This window comes from Poromitra crassiceps, assembly GCF_964638095.1.
Source record: "Poromitra crassiceps genome assembly, chromosome: 2".
NCBI lineage: Eukaryota > Metazoa > Chordata > Actinopteri > Beryciformes > Melamphaidae > Poromitra > Poromitra crassiceps.
This window is the reverse complement of record NC_139624.1, coordinates 122099721-122123150: the sequence shown is the minus strand read 5'-3', so window position 1 is coordinate 122123150 and position 23430 is coordinate 122099721. Positions and strand designations below refer to the sequence as shown.

At 46.4% G+C, this 23430-nt stretch overlaps 1 long non-coding RNA gene across 1 annotated transcript; it reads left to right on the top strand.

The window, feature by feature from the left end:
• Window positions 1–950: 950 nt before the first annotated feature.
• Window positions 951–5024, top strand: LOC310772485. The gene is made up of 3 exons (XR_014552498.1): window positions 951–1004; window positions 1144–1228; window positions 4694–5024. It is a non-coding gene; the product is annotated as an uncharacterized lncRNA (long non-coding RNA).
• The last annotated feature ends 18406 nt before the right edge of the window (window positions 5025–23430 follow it).

Here is a 23430-nt window from a genome sequence, read left to right as displayed (position 1 = left end):
ATTAATACGTCGTTGGCAGTGAACGGTTGGATTTTTTTTGACGTATTAATACGTCATTGGCAGTGAACGTGTTAAAGTCCCTGGAAACCAAAATCCACAAAAACGTTCTAACTATGTTATTTAGGGTCTTATGTTAGTAATTTTGTGCCTCAGAAATTATTATACATTACTTTCAACCCAAAGCCTTAAAATCGACACTTTTCTACAAGATTCTACAAAGTACTTCCTCATTGAAGACAGCAGTGCGCGAGGTGCTAAAACGCAGGAGCTTATGACGTCATAAGCTCTATATAACCTTTGTACACGCGCGCAATCTGCCCTTCTCCTTTTGTCCGTTCTTTGCCACCAGTGACAGCGCTCCCTCAGTGTCTGTCTGCCTCCCACTCTGTGCCGAGCGCTATGCTTCTCTCTCTCTCTCTCTCTCTCTCTCTCTCTCTCTCTCTCTCTCTCTCTTCTCCTCTCTCTCTCTCTCTCGGGACTAGTGTGAGAGAGAGCACAGAGAGAGACACACAGCCGCAACGAACACACACACACACACACACACACACACACACACACACACACACACACACACAAGCCCTCTCAAGCCCTCGTGTTCGACACACGCACTGGATCTCTCTTTCTCCGTTTCCCTCCCCCCCTCTCTCTCGCGCTCTCTCTCTCTCTCGGAGGAGATAAATGTCCCTGCTGCAGACGGACACGCCCACACATTCCGCGGGAGAAAATACACTCTAAAAAATAATCGATTCTCATGCGTTTTGCCACACCTGTCAAACCTAAATTTATATACTTTGCGACGTTCATCATCGTTCAAATTTGGCTGGTGGCTTATTAACATAGGGTCCTGTGATGTGATGAACTCAAAATGCTAAATAATAAAGAAATATTTCTGGTTTCCAGGGACTTTAATTTAACCCTGCTGTATCTACAGAGCTGCTTGGTGGGAGGACAGAGATCTGGCGTAGGAGGGGAGGAGCATTGTCCAAATGAATCCTTCAAAAGAGGTGAGAAGAATATCACTGTTGTGTCACTGATGTTGCAACACACACACACACACACACACACACACACACACACACACACACACACACACACACTGTGCACCCCTGTCCTAATTCTTTATGTCTTCCTTTATGCAAACAGAGAGACACCAAGAGACCCAAACGCATTCACACTGGAGTGAAGTCCTACCACTGTGATCAATGTGGGAGCAGGTTCAGTCTGTTAGGTAACCTAAAAACACACAAACGCATTCACACTGGAGAGAAGTCCTACCACTGTGATCAATGTGGGAGCAGAGTCAGTCTGTTAGGTAACCTAAAAACACACAAACGCATTCACACTGGAGAGAAGTCCTACCACTGTGATCAATGTGGGAGCAGAGTCAGTCTGTTAGGTAACCTAAAAACACACAAACGCATTCACACTGGAGAGAAGTCCTACCACTGTGATCAATGTGGGAGCAGAGTCAGTCTGTTAGGTAACCTAAAAACACACAAACGCATTCACACTGGAGAGAAGTCCTACCACTGTTACCAAGGTGGGAGCAGTTTCAGTCATAACCAGGATTTAACCATCTGCACCTGATCTGCACGGTAAAGGATCTGATTAAAGATGCACACATATCTGCGTGTGCTATAATATAGCACACATATCTGCTATATGACACATATCATAGATATAGCTCACTCTGTACACTAACCTGACACTGAACCATCCAGCCGTGTAAGAGTGACCTGACACTAAAGATCCAGCCGTGTTCAGAGTGACACTGTTCAGAGTGACACTGTTCAGACTGACACTGACGATCAACCTTGTTCAGCTCCCTGACAGCGACGATCCGAGCGTTTGTAGGTCAGCCATTGAGGGACCTAACACGGACGATCCGGCCTTGTACAGAGTGACCTAACACAACCGATCCAGTCATGTTCAGAGTGACCGAACACTAACGATCCAGCCGTATTCAGAGTGACCGAACACTAACGATCCAGCCGTATTCAGAGTGACCTGACACTAACGATCAGCCGTGTAAGTGACCTGACACTAACGATCAGCCGTGTTCAGAGTACTGACACCTAACGATGAAGCCGTGTTCAGAGTACTGACACCTAACGATGAAGCCGTGTTCAGAGTGACTTAACAACGACTAACGATCCAGCCATGCTCGGCTGCAACGGGTGACTTAACACTAACGACTGCAACCGTGTTCAGGTCAGCCGTGTACAGAGTGAGCTATATCTATGATATGTGTCATATAGCAGATATGTGTGCTAGATTATAGCACACGCAGATATGTGTGCATCATCACAGGCCCCAGAGCTCAGGGGGCCTATAACCCAGAGCCTCTTCACAGGACCACTGCATATCTCAAATGATCCCTTAGAGAGAGCCCCAACCCTTTATTTTTGACCAAATGTTCCATAAGTTTATGAACAATTACAGGGTTATTGTTTTTTTCTGTTTACTGTAAATCCTGTGTTATTGAGACATGAGCCAAAATTAGTACAGCCAGCCGCCAAATGCTGGTAAAAGTGGCTGGTAGATTTGCTTCACTCACCATCCAAAAGAACAATGGTAATCTATTGAGTGGCTGGTAAAATGTGAACATTCACTAGCCATTTGGTGGACAAAAAAAGTGAATTTTGTTGCCTTTATGGAGATACAGGTGAATGTATTTATTGTTGTTGTGCTGTTGGCTTTGAGTTCAGGTGGCTGACTGTGATGTAAATCCTGTTGAGTCAAGTGAATGTATGCCTTAGTTCTCATTGTGTGTGCGCTGCATGTGTCCAGGCCCAGGGGCCCATCATGTCATAATCCACCTATGTGTGTGTGCGCTGCATGTGTCCAGGCCCAGGGGCCCATCATGTCATAATCCACCTATGTGTGTGTGCGCTGCATGTGTCCAGGCCCAGGGGTCCATCATGTCATAATCCACCTATGTGTGTGTGCGCTGCATGTGTCCAGGCCCAGGGGTCCATCATGTCATAATCCACCTATGTGTGTGTGCGCTGCATGTGTCCAGGCCCAGGGGCCCATCATGTCATAATCCACCTATGTGTGTGTGCGCTGCATGTGTCCAGGCCCAGGGGCCCATCATGTCATAATCCACCTATGTGTGTGTGCGCTGCATGTGTCCAGGCCCAGGGGTCCATCATGTCATAATCCACCTATGTGTGTGTGCGCTGCATGTATCCAGGCCCAGGGGTCCATCATGTCATAATCCACCTATGTGTGTGTGCGCTGCATGTGTCCAGGCCCAGGGGTCCATCATGTCATAATCCACCTATGTGTGTGTGCGCTGCATGTGTCCAGGCCCAGGGGTCCATCATGTCATAATCCACCTATGCCAACACATTGATTTAGAATCTTTATTTTAGATGGAAAATATCACTCACAAATGCAAATGGGCGACCAAGAAGCCACACATACAAGTCAAAGTCAAATTTGGAGACCATCTGTCCCAAGAACAGCAAAGCCATCAAAACTATTTGTAAAGATTTAAAGATTGTAATGCCTGTAGTTACTGTAGCAGGCTTATGTGTTCATTTCTTGTTGCATTCTTTTACTTCTGTCAATGAAGTTATAGCAGCCTACTTGTTGATCAATTACTGTATATGCTGAATGACACTAAGCGACCGTTTAAACATTTTCCTCAAATATTTTCTTCCCTTCAGAATCTGGACTGTAAAGAGCCAATGTTTACCATTGTGTATTTGCTGGTATAACAAGTTGTTCTACCAGCAAATACACAATGGTAAACATTGGCTCTTTATGGGGTAAATGCCAAATGCCATTGGGTAAATGGCAGTTATATTTACCATACATTTACCATAAAAAATGTAGGCTACATTGTACTGAATGAAACAAATGTTTGATGCAACCACGTGTAAATAGTGGAGTAGATCCCACATCAGCTGCACAACAAATGTTCCAAGACCAGAAATGCATAGACTTGAACCCCCCCTACCCCCCCCCCCCCCCCCACACACACACACACACACACACACACACACACACGCACAACCCAACCAAGAAGAATAACGAACACAGACATCAGAAAGTCAAGTCATTTTATCGAGAACATGGACATGGCAATCTTTACAAGGAATAAGACCAGGGGCTCCCAACCTTTTTTGCTTGTGACCCAACTTTGATGTCACAAAAATCTAGGGACCCAAGACATTCAAATTCCAACGTTAGTCAGTGATGTTACTGTGACAGCGACACTTTTTGTATTTTAATGAACTGTGGGAAACACCAGATTCCCGATCACACTCGAAGGCCACACTGCAATCAGTGGAACTTGCCTCACCTGCAAACCTGTGTGGGCAGCTGGTGGGGAATATAACACACCTGTTTCACAGAGAGAGACCAGTGAGACGAGGGAGAAGACAGCCGATGCAGCGAGGCGACACAGCGCACCAGGACAGACCCAGGAGAGTGGAGAGCCAACACAGCACCTATCCAGACGAGCCTAGGACCACTCTGGAACCTGAAGCGCAGCAGCCAGTGTCCGTTCTGCTTTACTACTCCAGCCTGGGCCAATAACAGGACCTGTTATTGCCCGGGACAAGAGTCAGTACTCACTGAATTGTGGCGGACACATTGAGGCCGGCTGCGGGGCCAGGCAGGGTGGGGAGAGCATTGTGCTTGTGTACAGAAGATTAGCTGTGGGTTTCCTGTCCTCCAACAGAACAAGCTGTGTGGCACTGGGACGAGGCCTGTGATTGGGCGAGCTGCGTCGGAGAAGCAAGCGTCATCTGTGAAAGCAAGGGGGAAGCCATTGGACCGCAGCAGAGGGGTGGCGTTGCGACGTGCCCCGCTCTCGAGTTAAGTACCCCTTGCTCCCTTCCTCCTGTCCAGCATTTTATAAGAACACGGCGATTGCCATATTTTAGACCTGTTTTTACCGTTTTATCTGGGACATTTTTATTTATAGTGTTGATCTTTAATGGGCCCTTTTACCCCCAGCCACTTTTAAAATATTCCGTAGTTCCACTTGCTGTCACTACCCCTTGCCAGGACTTTTGACTGCTATTGCAGCACATCCCCCTAGCCTCGACCCAATTACTGTGAGATTTGTCGAGCCTAATAATACCTACGGGTTCCTATCACGAGTGATTAGCATGCAGAGTGGCTATTAATTCGCAGTGGACGTTTTGCAGTGGATATTTGCCTTAAAGTTAACTTGAGTGGCAGTGGTGGCTGACGCTGTGTTTGATCTTTAAAGGATACCGGAGAGCAAGCGGGAGGACTGAGACAAGTGGACCTGGATCTTCAGTCAGTGGAGCTGTGCTGGGTCACCTATTTTTATAAATAAACATTGTTATTCCCTTTTTACCTTGGTTGTAGTTTTAACTCTGCTTACTCCTGATTTTAAACGAACCTGTGCAGCTCTTATGCCCTCAGGTTAAGGGAGCTCTTTAACAGGCTGCTGCAGCATGACCCGGATGGAGCCCCCACGGATGAACACCTGAAAGAACAGTTCCTCTTAGGTCTGGAGGAGGGCCCGATGACACAAACCTTGAGGAGACATGCCCGCCAAAACCCACAGCGAACATTTGATGCCCTTCACCAAGAAGCCCTATTGCTGGAGGAGGATAGACGGGGACATGGCTGGTCTGAGGTAACATGCACAGCGGTTGGGGGGGCAAATAACTTTCATTCTCACCCCCAGAAAACCGATTGGAAGGCGGAATTTAAACAAGAGATTATGTCAGAGTTGAAAGACCAATTGAAGGAATGGACACAAGAGTTCCTCCGAGAAGCCAGGCCGAGAAGCCCGCCCCGACAAGGCAGAGCAGCTATGCCCCACGCCGTAACCCAGAACACCGCTGGGAAGCACCTGCATCCTCCAACACGTGGGCAGCAGATGGTAAGCCTATCTGTAGGCGCTGCCGCCAAGCGGGCCATATAGCTGGTTTCTGTCCAAACTCTAACCAGCCCACACAACATTGAAACTAGTCTCGGCTCCCAGACGTTTGGTGAGCTGCGCCACCAAACGTCTGGGAATTTCACTGTCAGAAACTGTCTGTCAGAGCCCGGCGAGAACGGCCGGCAGCAGACACGCCTACATTTATTATTAGAATTTTATTTGGTAGCGGCAATGCCATTTATCATAGTTCCAATATAGAGCAAGACACCGATGTGCTGCAAAGAGAGTTTATACCTGTTGTTTATTTTACAATCATTTTTCCTACCCGGAAGTGGTCCGCTTGCTACTGTGAGTCATCAGCAGGCTCTGTAACGTTAGCCTCGGGAGTCGGGTTTATCGCTGGGGAAAAGACCTCTAGCCGCCGGGGCCGGATGAAACACGTCCTATTAACAGGTTATGTTTGTTTCTAAGTGATTAATATGTTTCTCCGCAAACGCGGCGATGTTTTGCGAGACACTGGTTCTGCATGAGCGTCACTGCCCCCAGAAAGCAGGCCCGCCCACAACACTCATGAGTGGTTCTCCGATGCAAGGCTTCCAACAGCGCCACCTAACGTTATGCAAAGATTTAAATAGTAATATTCTCAGTCTTACAGGAGTGAAACGGATTAAGACTGAGGGCTGAGTCTACATTGAAACTAACTAACCCCACTACTGAGCTCTAACCAGCCCACACAATATTGAAACTAACTAACCCCACTACTGAGGCTCGGGTGGTGGGGGTAGGACAGGAGGAGGTGTTACAAGGGCCGCCAATGGAGGCATTGATTGGACAATGCCCACAGGCTGAGGTGGTGATGGGAGGAATTAAACTGACTGGACTTTTCCACATGGGCTCACAAATCACATTAATCCGACATAGCCTTTTCACTCAGTACTTTCCAGACTATGCGGTCAAAGAGCTCCCCTCTATGATTAAGCTTAAAGCTGCCAACCGTCTCCATATCCCCTCTCTGGGCTATGCAATGTTTGACTTTGTGGTTGAGGGCCACAATATTGGCCAGCGAGGAGTCTTTATTGTAAAAGATGATTGTTTGTCTAACCCCTTCCTCATTGGCATGAATGTCATACAAGCAGTCTTTGATGTCGTGTTTAAAAACCCAGATGGTCCAAGGTCTTTCTCTTGCCAGAATGCCAAGTTTCAGAATGCCTGGAGGATGGCCTTTACAGTATGCTGCAGCACCGTGGAGACCTCTGGAGATGGGTCCCTGGGTCACATCCGGCCAGCCCACCGAGTTACCATACCAGCAAGGAGTGAAGTGGTGGTCTGGGGGCGTGCCAGACCTGGGATGCGAGGGCGTGACTACCATGGGCTGGTCGAGGCACTCCCAGAACCTGGTGCAGTTGCAGCGGCACGAACAATATCTGTAGTCAAGCAGGGTTGAGTACCTGTCCGTGTGCATAACCTGCAAGACTTTCCTGTCTCTCTAGGCCGCTACACAAAGCTGGCAAGGCTGTTTCAGGTTAACGACACGGACATCCATGGAACGCGGGATATCAGCCTGAGGCCTGATGCGGATGGCGTGGTCGAAGTCAGTGTGGTTGACGTCTGTGACGGGACAGAGCAAGACCAGGTGTTTGAGGCGCTCAAACTGGCCGACCGGCCGGACCTGAACCTGGAGGAGCAAGGTCAGTTAACAGCCCTGATAAACAAATGGGAGAGTCTTTTCAGCCCATGAGGAGGACTTTGGGAGGACAGATGCCGTGAAGCACTGCATACCCACAGGCGATGCGGCCCCCGTGAGAGAGCGCTTCCGACCTCTACCACCCCTGCTTTACCAAGACATGTGGGTCCTGCTAGCAGGTATGTTGCAAAATGGCGTCATAACAGAAAGTTCCAGCCCCTGGGCCGCACCCATTGTTATGGTGAAAAAGAAAGATGGCAGCTGGCGATTCTGTGTTGATTATAGAAAGTTCAATTCTGTCACTCGTAAGGATGCCTTTCCGCTCCCTAGGATTGAGGAGACCTTGACCTCCATGACCCAAGCAAAGTGGTTTTCCACTTTGGACCAGCAACCATGGGTTAGGAGCGGTGTTGGCCCAGGTCCAGGAGGGTAAGGAGCGAGTAATTGCTTATGCAAGTCGGAGTTTGCACCCCACAGAGCGTAATGATGCAAATTATAGTTCTTTCAAACTGGAACTCCTAGCACTAAAGTGGGCCATTACCGAGAAATTCAGAGATTACTTGACTGGAGCAAAGTTCACAGTGTATACGGATAATAATCCCGTTGCTCATCTGCAGTCAGCAAAGTTGGGTGCGGTGGAGCAGCGCTGGGTGGCACAGCTGGCATCCTTTGACTTTGAAGTGAAGTACCGCGCCGGGAGGGAAAACGCAAATGCAGATGCTCTCTCTCGATTCCCTGCAGTTAGGAACCCACCAGCACAGACTACTGCTCCCCCTACAGACGGCATCACCTCAGCAGCAGTAGAACAGGATGAAGGCTCTCTACAACAAAATGATTGGGCGGTAGAACAACAGGCCAACCCTGACCTGCAGGCTATGAGAAGGTATGTGGAGCAAGGGTTATGCCCTGTTGGGCCTGAGCAGAGAACACTCACTGAGGGCACTGTTATACTGCTGAAACGATTCAAGAGGCTCTGTGTCCATGAGGGGATCCTGTGCCGCAAAACTGTTGACCCAAACACCCATGAGCAGCTGTTTCAGATTGTGTGCCCAGGTCCCAAGCGTCAAGAAGTGTGGTGGCTGTACCATGAGGCTGCAGCACATGCAGGAGCAGGAAGGACTCTGGCCACCTTGAGACGCCATTTCTTCTGGGTCGACATGGAGCAAGAGGTGAGGGGTTTCCAGTCCGGTTGTGTTGTATGCAGCCTGCAGAAGGACAGGGCGGAACAAAGGGCTCCCTTGAACCCAGTCACTGTCACGTACCCTTTAGAGGTAATGACCTTAGATTTCCTGTCTCTCGGTAGGCCTGGCCACTCGTACCAAAATGTTTTGGTCATGACCCATATGTTTACTCGCTATGCCTGGGCTGTGGCCACTCGCAACCAGACTGCCAAAACCACGGTGCGAGCGATTTGGTCCAAAATCATCCACACTTTCGGATGCCCTGTTCGGTTTCACTCAGACCAGGGCCCGAACTTTGAATCTGAGCTAATGAAGCAACTCTGTGACATGTATGGTATTGCTAAAAGTAGAACTACGTAGGCCTGGGCGATATGGCAATTTTTTTTATCACGATATGTTTTCTTATATCGATCGATGTCGATATTTATCACGATATAAATTTATCAATAATACTAATTGCACATAAAAAGCACATGAAGAATTTTAGGGGCACAATTAAAATTCAATGCAGAGCGATATAGAATGTATTCGATAGGACTCTATTAATCTCTGACCGGTTACAATGAAGTTGAATTCAATTCAAAGTATTCTCATGAGAGAGGCTCAATGCAGCTCATTGGCTATTGTTGTCATTAAATGATAGCTCTTTATTTAGTCATCTGTTTGTCCATACTATTCACTTATGGCTTTTTAATGTAACTTGATCCATTTGCATTTTCAGCTTATTATAATTGTCCTATGCTTGTTACTTGTTTTCCCTTATACCACTGGTCTTTGGTGTGCTTATTCTGTTGTGTGTATTGCATTATGTTGTTTCAATGCAATGAACGTCTTGGTCCAAGGCTAGGTGTTGATTATGCAGCTATAGTTAGCTGCTGTTGGTTTGATAAAGGAAGCAAAGACTGTTTAAACCATAGATGTGTAATGTTGTTCGGATAGCTGCTATAGATGGTCTATCTAACAGATAGCATAACGTTAGCAAGATTGTCAAGTATGAAGATATTAACGTTAGCGTTAGCTAACGCAATGTAGATGCTAATTTGATACCATTCATGACAGCCAGCTACCGCTACACGCTACACGCTACAAATCCACGGCCTGACATATATTTTAATTGCATCTGTTTATGTTACTCTTGTTTTGCTGGGCCAGGCTCTAACTGATTAGGAGCCACTCAGCCAGCCGAGCCGACTGCGAGGCTCTGCAGAAAAAGGGATTCTTCCGCAAACGCGTGCATCACATGGTTTATTTTCCATTGATGCCATTGGTTTCACTCAGTGTTGCCTTCAAATACCCCCCCAAAACGACACATTATTCACAATAAGCATTGCTGTGCTAAGCTGCGGTCATGTTTCTGAGGGGTTTTGAACGCAACACTGAAAATATTTTATTGAAATTACAGCTCATAAATTTATCATCGTTATCGTGGCCGTTTTTTTCGTGAAAATTTTTGACATCGTTTTATCGCCCAGCCCTAGAACTACGCCATACCATCCGGCAGGTAATGGGCACGTTGAAAGGATGAACCAAACCCTACTGAATCTGCTCCGGACGTTGGGAGCTGATAAACAAAGTAGGTGGCCAGACCACTTACCTGAGCTGTTGCAAGCAGATAACAACACCGTGCACAGTGCCACTGGGTTTGCTCCATCTTACCTAATGTTCGGCCGACACCTTAGGCTCCCGGTGGACGTTGGTCTCAGGGTCGGGCAAGAGAAAGCAAATGGTGATTTGGCCGGGTTGGTTCGTGAACACCACAGAAGATTGACCTACGCTTATGATGTGGCACGCAACAAAATGTCTAAAGCCGCCGAACAGACTAAATGACCAAAGAGCCAACGCAACCCCGTTGCTGATTGGCGAGCAAGTATGGGTTCGGGACAGGAACAGGCAAGGACAAGGGAAGTTGCATGGTGGGTGGGATCCTGAATCTCACCTTGTTCTGGAAACTGTGGGAGACACAGGCTTGGTGTACAGGGTGAAACCAGAGAGGGGAGGGAAGGACAAAGTTTTACATAGGAATTCTCTGAAACTGTGTACAGGTCCCCCATTGCAACAAAAACCGGCAGCCCCACAAGCCACTGGGGAAGGACTTGAAGGCCTGCCCATGTTTTATTGTGTCCCAGCCCCGCATAGGAACGTGCCCGCACAGCCAGAGGAGCAATCAGTGCGGCGCTCTGGTAGACCAAACCGAGGAGTCCCCCCAGTCCGTTGGGGGGATGTGACAGGGGCACTTTTTGTATTTTAATGGACTGTGGGACACACCAGATTCCCGATCACACTCGAAGGCCACACTGCAATCAGTGGAACTGGCCTCACCTGCAAACCTGTGTGGGCAGCGCTGGTGGGGAATATAACACACCTGTTTCACAGAGAGAGACCAGTGAGACAGAGGAGGCCGACAGAACAGATGGCTCGACGCAGTCCAAGACGGAGGAGCCAGCAGCAGCATCCCAACGTTCAGGAGACAGGCGAGGTGTGTGGCACCGTGACGACCTTGGATCCGGGCGAGGTGTCGGTGGAGCGGAGCGTCTAATCATCGGTGAAAGCCAGGGGGAAGCCATTGAACCACAGCAGAGGGGAGGCGTCTTGACGGGCCCCTCTCTCGAGTTAAGTACACGTTTTTTACCCCTGGCTCCTTCCTCCTCCTTCCAGCATACTGTTTGAATACGACGATTGCCAGATTTTAATCCCCTTTTAACGTTTTCATCTTAGACATTTTTTCCTTGTTTTTATCTTAATGGGCCCTTTTATCCTCAGCCACTTTTAATTGTCCCACCTTCCTATTTTATTTTGTTACCCCCTTGCCAAGGCCGCCGGGACTTTTGTTGGGCTGCTAACAGCAGATCACCCCCTAATCTCGATCAGAGTGCTGTGTTTGACTGCATGTGTTTTCGAGCTTACTACCTACGAGTTCATTGTGCACTTATGGCTCATTTCCACCACATTTGTGTCAGCCGCTAGGATTTTCAATACAAACTCGCCAAGGGGAAATCGCGCAATTCGAGTGAATAGGTTCATTAGTGAAAAAATGTGTTTTTCGTTTTTTTTTATAATTACACAAAGGAGAGTATGGACTATCCATCCCACATAAAATTGAGTTGTTTTATAACCAGTAAATAGGTATATTTAGCGATTTAAAAAATCAAGATTTGCAGTCTTGAGTGCCTAGCTGAGGTGGGGAGGGGAAAATCCTTTACGCATGCAAATCTGCCTCACCTCCCCCTCAGACTGGCCAAGACTATTCTTTTGTCCTCAGCTTTCAGCCAATCAGGTGACCTGAAGAACAGCTGCTAGCCATGTGGAGCCGGCTTCCTCTGCTTTTGTTTACTTACTGAGATGGGAGGACAGTCTGTGTGGATTAAAATGATCGAAACTTTATCTGCAAGACGAGTGCCACTTCATCTGACAAGACAACATGGAGGAACGACAGATTTTATTCACAAGACCGACAGAACGCAGACAACAAAAATACACACTTGTAGACAACACTAACAGCATTTACTGATGCAGGAAGTGGAACACCTCTGGCTTTTCCTCACCTCTAGTCCTAGGTGAGTTTAATCATGATCCCTAACTAACGTTATCTCTTGTTTCTGTTTTAGGGTCTGTGCAACCATCTAACGCTAGTTATGGTTGAACGGTTTTAGTATCGCGTTCAGATTGTGTGTATCGTCGAACAGTAACGAAGAGTATTGAAGGAAAGAAGCGACCCTTTGGCACAGCAGCGTGGCCATTGTGGCGCGGAAAACGGGGACAATAGAGGCTTGTTGCGCCCCAAAATGGCGGGTCTCTTGTGCGCTTTTGCAATGGAACAATGGACTAGTTGACGCTTCTTATCAATGCTCACTCTACGCTACTAAAAGTAACATTAAGACGGTGTGTGTTGCTGCGTGCAAGAGGGCTCGTGTTTACCATGAATATGACATAAATTCACTTGAACGGTTACATCTGCTGGTCACTAAAGACAGTGGTTCTCAAAACTTTTTCCCTAAACTGAAACTGATCTAACTTCTTTCTCTCTCTTTCTAAAAAAAAAAAAAAAAAACTACTAACCTAAACTAAACTTGTACCACTGTTCCTTCAGAATTTGTAGTTGTCATAGACTGTGCTCCATATAGTTGATTGCTTTATTGCTGACAAAAATGTGTTATTGTAAGATAAAAGCCTCTGCCAAATGACGTAATGTAATGTAATGTAATGTAGGCCTAATGAAACAATTTTGACCACGGATCCCCCTTTGATAATAGTTTTGCTTTTAGATGTTTTATTACAGAAAGTCTATGAAACCCATGACCAAAATAGTCCTACATTCTATCATTATGTTACTTGTGGATGGAATTATAGTGGAAATAAGTATCCCCCTTTTTGCTGGGGACCTGTGACAGATGACAGCTCGAGTGCATGGGAGTGTTCAATGTAAATGAGCAGCCATTGTTGACTCCCCCCATCAGCTGCCTGGCCCAGAGGTGATAAGTGGCCCATCTTTGAGGCTGATTTTCTCTAAATCTTGATTTGAGGTGTAACAACATTCAAATGAGGATATCTTCTTCAATTATTTTCAGATTTTGATGTGTGACACATTATTTGCAAGCTTACAGTCTGTAGTTTCACAATCTGCAAAAAACAGAAAAATGACCTCGGCTAGATTGTATTCAAATTACCAGCGGGTGACACATTTTACAGCTCGTCACCACTCGGCTCTACTTGTTTCAACCCGATGGACGTTTTGCTTCCACCGCTGGTCATCTGCCCCCGCCCACACCTGGTCGTCATAGCGACCGCATATCTGCCCTCCGCCCATATTCCGAAGTAGGCTATAACATATAACGTTACAATTAAATCCATCCACATAACTTTTAAACTGTTTATGAAATACTGGTGCCTCTAAATGACCTACAGTGTACATGGGCAAATGTGACAATTGGCCAGGAGAATGGATATCTCTTTGTTGTTAGTCAAACTCACATGCATGCGCGAGGGACGGGAGTGAGGGACGGGGGTTGCGCTACAGAGTGAAGCCTCTACCCCGGCGGCCTCTCACCAGGTAAGACCGCGGCTTCACCAAAGCCCCGCCTGCGGCCTAGCGGAGCCGATGCTGCAGACAGCTACAAAGGGCTTCCTGAGGAGCGGATTTTTTTTTCTCTCAAAACAATTGAAAAGCACCGTCATGTTAAGCTGAGTAAGGAGATCGCTTTTATTTCACCAGAGCCGAAGGCAGCAACACAAAAGACTGATGGAAATAACAGAAGAGAAGATAATCCCCACTAAACTGGTATCCAGCATTGACAGTAGATAGAGTAGACACGATTCTGCCTGACCAATCAGTCGTCTGCAGTGTTTTCACGTCACCGTATGGTACCGGGTCCACAGCGTTAGAACCTCAACAGAGCAGGGACCAAAACTAGCACGACTCAACGCCGACTCAACCCGGGCTGGCCAGGTTTTTGATCGGTGGAATGAGACAAAAACGCGAGACGAGTTGGGCGGGGCCGCGCTGATACCAGCGGTGGAAATGGGCCAAAAGGGTGCAGTGACCAGTCTGCAGTGCAGTGGATACTTGTTGCAGTGGATTTTGTGTCAAGTGAGTGGCGGTGGCTGACGCTGTCTTGGTCCCCTAAAGAAAACCGGAGGACCAAAGCGGGAGGACAGGACTAGCGGACTCTGATTCCAGCAGTGGACTTGGGGCTGGGCCGCGACAACATTTTAATATTCTTGTAGTAATAAACATTGTTATTCCTTTTTACCTTGGTGGTCAACTTTAACTCTGCTCACTCCTGATTTTTAAAGACAACCTAGGTGGCGTTGTCGGACAACACTTTTGTTGGTTGGACACCCTTGAACAGTTTTAACTCATTCACCGCCAAAGACGTCTTTGACGTGTTATCAGAAATAGCCCTCCCCGCCAATGACGTGTTTGACGTGTTTTTGTTTTTATTAGTACAGCGCGTAGTTCAAAGACTTCCCCAGCCTGTGACATGTTATCAGGTCCAAACAAAGACAAGCCGACAACACGTTATCAAACACATACCGCAGCTGTTGTTTTGAAATGGAAGAGGAGGAGAAAACGGAGAAACGCTGCCTGTTGCATAGAGGAGAAACGCCATTGAAACACCCCTCGGCGCGCTGCGCTGGTCGCCTCTGCTGCAGGGCGAACCTGGATTGAGTTCTTCGCGGAAGTCAAACCAACATGATCGATCCGGTTCCAGCGCCTTGTCCCAAAGCCAAGCCGACCCCGTTCCTGTGTCGCAGCATTCGTCCCAGCCCGAAGGAGAGGAGGAAAACGATGCAGTGCAGAGGAGGCTAGACGCTGATCTCAGAGCAGTTTGGTGTTCTCCCCTCCTATGCTAATTTGCGGGGCGATCAGTAGTATTCCCTGGGAAGAGGTGCGATCCAGCAGCAGCTGTGGACAGAACTCGGTGTGTGTGTGTGTGTGTGTCCTGAGTAAACTGTATTGTTGAATCTAAAAAAAGCACTTCATATATATACCGTAAATTCCGGACTATAAGGCGCACCGGTGTATAAGCCGCACCTGCAGAGTTGACTGTTTTTTACATATATAAGCCGCACCGGTCTATAAGCCGCGGGTGTTTTGATGTTTAATTACCATATGTAAGGGTTCGTGCACAGAGGGGATTGTCGGAAAAGAGATGGCTGTTTGGGGAAGCTCCCATTTATTAACATTTCAACAAAACAAGTTGCATATTTGCATAACGTATTCAAGTGTTACCATTTAGTGCAATAGTAGCTACAGAACATGTACTGTGCTGTGTAAATTTAGGGGTCCTTGGCATGAAAAAGGTTGAAAACCACTGATCTACATTATAGCCTACAGTAGTACCATAACAAAAAACAAAGCTTACAGCGCTTGACGAGGCAATATCAATGGCTAAATTAAATGTGTTTTTTTAAAAGTGCAAAATAAAGTGCCTGTAACACGACAGTAAGCGGGTAAGCCTAAAGTTGCAGTAACACGGCTGCTTAAAATATACGGTAATCAGCCTACCAGAAAAGTCATTAATCCTCGTCTTCATCTTTTAGGCTAAGGTGCAGTACACGGCTGTAACCAGAAAAGTCAAGTCATTAATCCTCATCTTCCTCTTCTTCCTGCGTACTAAAACCACCAAAGTCCTCATCTTCAGTGTCGGAAACGAACAGGCTCAGGGTGGCTTCGTCAGCCACTCTCCTCTCTCCTTCGTTGTCGCTCTCAAAACCAACGAACTCCTCTTCGTCACTGTCGGAATCGAACAGCCTCTGAAGGCCCTCAGCTGGCGGCGTCCTCCTCTTCATCACGCAGCAGTCCAGCCTTTCGGAACCCGTTGGTGATCGTGGATGTTTTGACACTCCTCCACGCTGTCAGGATCCACTGGCAAACTTGAGCCTTCAGTCGGATCTGAACGGCACCTCGGCCGTCTGCTCTCTGTGTCAACACCCTGATGCCAAGGTTACGTGCTGCTGATCGATTTCCTTCTTTCCTTCTTCTTCTCGCCGCCATCGTCGTAACACAGCCAGTTCTCCATCTTTTGAAGCATGATGTTAGATTACAACGAGCTAGTTGTGTGGCTTAGCCTTCCAAAATGTTGCTGTTAGTTTTTTAGAATGTAATACATAGAATTGGGAATGTTACATTCAATTTCATTCAGACTGTCTTTCAGGCTCAATCGCTGCCTTTTTCCCCCCGGAGCGAGGGAGGAGGGAGGGTGTTTTACCGTAGTGGCTGAGGGAGCGTAGTGGCACAGTGCTCCAATCAGGTCGCGAGGCACATTTTTTGCAACATCATCCAATCAGGGTCTCGCTCTCGTAATGTCTGTCTTGCTCTCGTTCTGCCTCATACCAACATCCATAGATTTTGGAGGTTCCCGAGTGGCCGTTTGCTGAAAAAATCCATAGATAAGCCGCACCGTTATATAAGCCGCAGGGGCCAAAAAAGGCCAAAAAACGGGAAAAAAGCCGCGGCTTATAGTCCGGAATTTACGGTATATATTTTTTGTCATTTGTGTCATAACAAATAATATTTACATGTCTGATGTCAATACCGTTCAAAATAAAAGAATTGAGAGCGAGTTCTGCCTGAGATTGTGTATTTTACACAAATGGCCTTTTCTCCTATTTGTCTTCTCAAGAGAGACCTTTTTGGTGAAAACAGGGTGTATATAAATGGCTATAAGTAGAGTACAGAACATGCTAAAAGCTCACTTTTTTCCCCCTGGTGAACCCAGAGACGTACATCTTCATTTTGAGGTATTGCAAATCACTTTGGTGCTAATAGATAATTTACTGTGGGTCTTGAAAGATGACCAACAATTATGAAAATCTTTGGCCTGTGCTAAATATTGGCAGTCCTAAACTGGCCATGAATGAGTTAATGTGGTAAAGTGAGCCACGTTACATACATTTTTTTATTTGTTTTGTGTGTTTCAGTGTGTGTGTGGCACAGGCTCGACAGCCGGTCAAGGTGACTGTGGACGACGGAGGGGACGACTGGGAGACCGACCCCGACTTTGAGGTGGCTGTGAAACTATTAGGAAGACACCATCACTCCTCCCTCCATAAACCCGTCACTCTTCCTCCCCCTCTCCCGTCACTCTTCCTCCCCCTCTCCATCTAATCCTCACATGTCTCTATTCGTTCTTCATGTGTCCACCATCTCTGATCATTCTGTCCTGTTTTTTTGGTTTCGTTTTCTAGAATGACGTGTCGGAGAAAGAGCAGCGCTGGGGGGCGAAGACGGTGGCCGGCTCAGGCCATCAGGAGCACATAAAGTGAGCAACTATGAGACTAGTGTTTTTTTTTTTTTAGATATCGATTTTCACTACAATAAGCAGGGATTTTCTTCTTTATTTCATAATGGGATCTGTAATGTGAAAAGCCCCCAAAGGTGTCATCTTAACGCTGTCCCTCCTCCTGCTCAGTATCCACCAGCTGCGTGAGAACGTGTCGACTGAGCACACCTCCCAGAAGCAGAAGGAGATGGACGACGTGCCCAAGGCCTCGCATGGCTACGGGAGCAAGTTTGGAGTGGAGCAGGGCCGCATGGACAAGGTGAGAGAGACCCTGGAGCCTTTTACAGTTGTTGTGCTCAGTTCAACTGGATCAGGCCGTTTGTATATATATATTATTTTGTAACTTTCAAAGAGTTGTTTCTGTCTTCATGTGCTGGTGGGAAAGTCTGGCCTAACGGACTTCCAAGTTGGCTGCGAAACAGCATTGTTCATGCGCAGTTTTGTCCGAACATCAGACCTGGACCTCCTGTAGTTTAACAAGCTAATCTGACACATTTAATTCAAACAAATGAAGGTTTCTGTTGACTGAAATTGAGGTTTTTTGGCTTGTTGAGAAGGTTAAAGGTCACCGTCGTCGTGTCATAACTTGGAAACTCACCAGTAAAACTATGATTAGTTTCATCCTCTGAGTTTATGTGAAATTTCTATGTGGGAAATGTGTTCATCCGATAGAACACGAATGCACAATATGTCAGATTAATTTATTATACCGTGCCTGCTGGAGTGGTGATAGAGTGAGTTGCCATAAATAATAGGAAGTGTACGAATTATTAAATTAATTTAGGAGAGGAGTGAAGAGTGCGGTAGTCATGTGTCAACTCCATGTTGACGCATGGTCAGCAAGAGGTGCCTGCTGAAGGAAGCCGTTATGACCATCCAGCCTCAGCTGCACCACAGCAGCATTTTATCATCATAATTATGATTCATGTCCACCAGGGAGTTGTTTCATCGTAGCTCTCGGTTAAGGTTATCGACAGTATCGATAAGTATTGATACTGATACATTTAAATGGATACAATACTCATTTGCAACAGTATCGATACCAGCAGTGCTTTCTCCGATTGAGAAATCTAAAATACTACAGATTTTTCCCTCCCTGTCATTGGTGGCTATCTGTTGCTTCAACAAGCTCAAAGTGTTCTGATAGGCTGATGACTAGAGCAGGGCTAATCTGCTGTAAGTGCAAAAGGTTTTATCGTATTGAAGTTAGACATTTTATTATCGTGACAACCCTACTTTGTGTCATTATCACCATCGGTTCAGTTTAGGGGTATGTGAGTGATAGCTGTGTGGTCAGACGTTTTATCTCTGGTTTCAGTGATGTTGTTCAGGCTATGCTCCGCTGTTACAGGATCTGTGGTGTGTGTATGATCAGTCCCTATAACAACGATTGATCTAATGTTACAAATCATTCTGCTCTTTATTACATTTAAAATCCCCTGCCTCAGTCTGTGCTCTGAGCTGTTCTAATCTATCCATTACTCTGGAGCTACAGAAGCATAGCTGCTGGTCTGTGATCGAATACCACCAGAACTTTCTCTCCTGTATGTATGTATATATATATATGTATGTGTGTGTGTGTGTATGTATATATATATATATATATATATATATATATATATATATATATATATATATATAAAATGAATACATGTTTTGCTGTAGCTGAAGCTAAATTTGATGTCTGCTAGATACATCCCTGCTGGTTTGCAATACAAAGAAGAGTACCTGTATTTCAAAGACAGACAGCCCTGTTTGAAGATGAGCTCTGTTTGAAAATGTGAAAATGCACATTTTCACAAATGTTGTTCTAAATGATCCCAGAAAGTCTTTTCAACCTGTGCTGCACTTTCTGTAATGTGCTTATCAGTGTGAACAGGGCGAATCAGTAGTGGGTATTTCACACTTGATAATCTTTCCTTCCTCTCTCCCTCTCCCTCGCTTTCTCTCCCTCTCCCTCTCGCTCTCCTTTGCTTTCTCCCTCTCCCTCTCTCTCTCCCTTGCTCTGCCTCTCTCTCCCTCTCGCTCTCCCTTGCTTTCTCTCCCTCTCCCTCTCTCTCTCCCTTGCTTTCTCTCTCCCTCTCCCTCTCTCTCTCCCTTGCTCTGCCTCTCTCTCGCTCTCCCTTGCTTTCTCTCTCCCTCTCTCTCTCCCTCTCTTTCTCCCTCTCTCCCTCTCTCTCTCTTGTGCGGTCAGCGCAGCATGAATGTGATGACCAAACACTGTTTACATGTGTTACTGTGATGAGTCAGATGTCAGCACTCCAAACCGCTGGCTGGGTTTCTAGTAGAAGTGCTACCTCCATGTCTTTTTCTGTCCCTCCCTCTTATCTCAGCCCCTTGTCTCTGTCTGTGTCCCTGGTCTGTGTGTGTCCCTTGTCTCTGTCTTTGTCCCTTGTCTCTGTCTGTGTCCCTTGTGTCTGTCTGTGTCCCTTGTCTCTGTGTGTGTCCCTTGTCTCTGTGTGTCCCTTGTCTCTGTGTGTCCCTTGTGTCTGTCTGTGTCCCTTGTCTCTGTCTGTGTCCCTTGTGTCTGTCTGTGTCCCTTGTGTCTGTCTGTGTCCCTTGTGTCTGTGTGTGTCCCTTGTGTCTGTGTGTGTCCCTTGTGTCTGTGTGTGTGTCCCTTGTGTCTGTGTGTGTGTCCCTTGTGTCTGTGTGTGTCCCTTGTGTCTGTGTGTGTCCCTTGTCTGTCTGTGTCCCTTGTGTCTGTCTGTGTCCCTTGTCTCTGTGTGTGTCCCTTGTGTCTGTCTGTGTCCCTTGTGTCTGTCTGTGTCCCTTGTCTCTGTGTGTGTCCCTTGTCTCTGTCTGTGTCCCTTGTGTCTGTCTGTGTCTGTGTGTCCCTTGTGTCTGTGTGTGTCCCTTGTCTCTGTGTGTGTCCCTTGTGTCTGTGTGTGTCCCTTGTCTCTGTGTGTGTCCCTTGTCTCTGTCTGTGTCCCTTGTGTCTGTCTGTGTCCCTTGTCTCTGTGTGTGTCCCTTGTCTCTGTCTGTGTCCCTTGTCTCTGTCTGTGTCCCTTGTCTCTGTGTGTGTCCCTTGTCTCTGTGTGTGTCCCTTGTGTCTGTGTCCCTTGTGTCTGTCTGTGTCCCTTGTGTCTGTCTGTGTCCCTTGTCTCTGTCTGTGTCCCTTGTGTCTGTCTGTGTCCCTTGTGTCTGTGTGTCCCTTGTGTCTGTCTGTGTCCCTTGTCTCTGTCTGTGTCCCTTGTCTCTGTGTGTGTGTCCCTTGTCTCTGTGTGTGTCCCTTGTCTGTGTGTGTGTCCCTTGTCTCTGTCTGTCTGTGTCCCTTGTCTCTGTGTGTGTGTCCCTTGTCTCTGTGTGTGTGTGTGTGTCCCTTGTCTCTGTGTGTGTCCACAGTCTGCGGTGGGCCACGACTACCAGAGCAAGCTGTCCAAGCACTGCTCCCAGACAGACACGTCCAAGGGCTTCGGGGGGAAGTTTGGCGTGCAGGCTGACCGCGTCGACCAGGTATTCCCTCCCCGACCCTGCCGTTTCTGACTGAACCACTCTGTTCAGACACATTTAAACACCTGAGTGGATTCAATTAGATAGATACTTTATTGATCCCCTTGGGGAAATTCGTGTTTTTTTTGATGCCATAGATAATCATAGAATTAATCTCTTATGATTTCAAATGGCATTATTTTTTATGATTTGGCTGTGTACAACAATCTAAAATGTCAGTTCTCTCGACACAACACTGGGATGAGACTTTCTCCCAAAACTGAATCTGAACAAAAACTATGCGAGAACTTTCTTTCTTATTTCTTGTCATAAAAGTAGTGTTTGAACTCTAGCCCCGCCCCCAATTATTTAATTCATTGTATGCTTGCAGAGCAGCCCCACTTAAACTGTAATGCATCTTGTAAATCAACAGTCCTAAAGAAGAATCAATCACAAAACATTCTGAAAAAATAAAATCAATACATAATAAATAAAAAATACTGATGCTGTTTAAAACAGCGCAATAACTCCTGCTCTTAAATGCACAACTGTTGTGCACCACTACGGTTCACACTCATCTGAAAGTAGAACTGGTTCTGCATTGGATTAATTAAGAAAAATGTGCAGATGGTGTATTTCAAAATGACATTGAAAATCTGATTGTCGGGTGGGACAGGAATGACAAAATTGAAATTTTCCATATTTTTGTTCTGTTGAGAGATTAAAAATTTGAACTAAGATAGTTCTAAGTCACGCATGCACACACACACACACACACACACACACACAGAGGGATGAGGCGTTGTAATAATCATTGTTTTGCCTCTGCCTTTCTCTCATGCCAGTCTGCTGTAGGGTTTGAGTACGCTGGGAAGACAGAGAAACACGCTTCGCAGAAAGGTGATGTCGCAATGTGCTTTCTTTCCACTCCTCTGTTTCAAGTAAATAGCCTGGTTGTCTTTTCCACGTACAGTTCCAACAGTTTGTTTGAAAAAGGTCGGTGACCGAAACGTCACAGAATAAATTCTTATTTGCAAGTTTGGACGGTGTGCGGGACTCCCTTTTTACACATACAGTTCGACAGTAATGTGCACCCTACTCAGGAAAAGGAAATTAAAAAATATATATTTTTTAATTCACTGACTGAAGGCATCCTTCTGTACATTCCAAAATTCACCATCAAGTTTCACTATTTTGCCACTTGGATTTTGAGAGTGGAAAATTTGTAGTAGAGAAACTTGCCAGACAGCCATAGGCCCTGTTTACGCGGCAACGCTCCCTGCATAAAACGACAAACTTTTTTTTAGCGTTAGTGCCTTCCTTTTACACAGGAACGGCGTTCTTGGGGCCTAAAAACACAAACAAGTGAAAACAGGTCCCAGAGTGGAATTCTTTGATCTCTGTTCTGCCTGGTGGCTACTGTAGAGCCAGAAAAGGCTAGCTGTTTTTTTGCTGTTTGCTTTTTGGTGTATTATAATGTATATGGATGGGAAGAAGGGTGCTCTCAGTGCTGTGGGAGTCCACTCCAGTCCCTTAGCTCTCAGTGCTCATTAGCTGCTTGCCTGCTTCCCATGACGACATATATTGTCACCATCCTTGTGTTGCACAGGAGAGCAGAAGACTTGCCCAATTCCAATTCTGTTCTTAACCCATTGATACCTAATGCAGCATTTGTGTGTGTATCCCTTTAAGACCGTGAACTGCGTGACGCAGTTCACGGTCTTAAAGGGATACACACACAAATGAGGGATATACACGCAAATGCTGCATCAATGGGTTAAAGGAACACTGCGGTGATTTTCAACCAGCTTTTTATCATTACAACATCAGTAGTTTATCAGAAAACTGTTAACAGTTTTGCAGTCGTTCATTTAGTTTGACAGTTGATTTGAGTAAAGTTGTGGAGCGGTTATGTCATTTGTGCATGAATGACATCACTGGTTTTCTGATAAACTATTGATGTAATGATACAAAGCTGGTTGAAAATTGCTGCAGTGTTCCTTTAAATAACTATTTAACAGTGGTACAGATGCCTTTTCTTTTCTGCACCACCAGCAGGACATTGTAGTTTTTAATGTGTAGTTTTTCCAAATTGATGCACTGATTAATCCTGAAAAGGAACTGAATTAAACAACTACATTGAGTGAACTGATTCTGATTTTTAGCTCTTTGCCCAAGTGTTTGTCCCTCCCCTTGGGTTTGTGTTGACGGGCGCTTTGGAATTGGGCTGCTTCTTGATCATTGCTGCTCTGCTGCGGCTTGTCCTTGAACTTTGACCCTTGCCCCCTGCTTTGCTGTGTAGACTACTCCACTGGGTTTGGGGGGCGATACGGCGTGCAGGCAGATCGCGTGGACCAGAGCGCACTGGGCTTTGATTACCAAGGCAAAACCGAGAAACACCAATCCCAGAAAGGTTTGTCCAGTGTCCCTGTCCAGTGTCCCTGCCATGAGGCCACTCCCACTAACACGAGAGACACG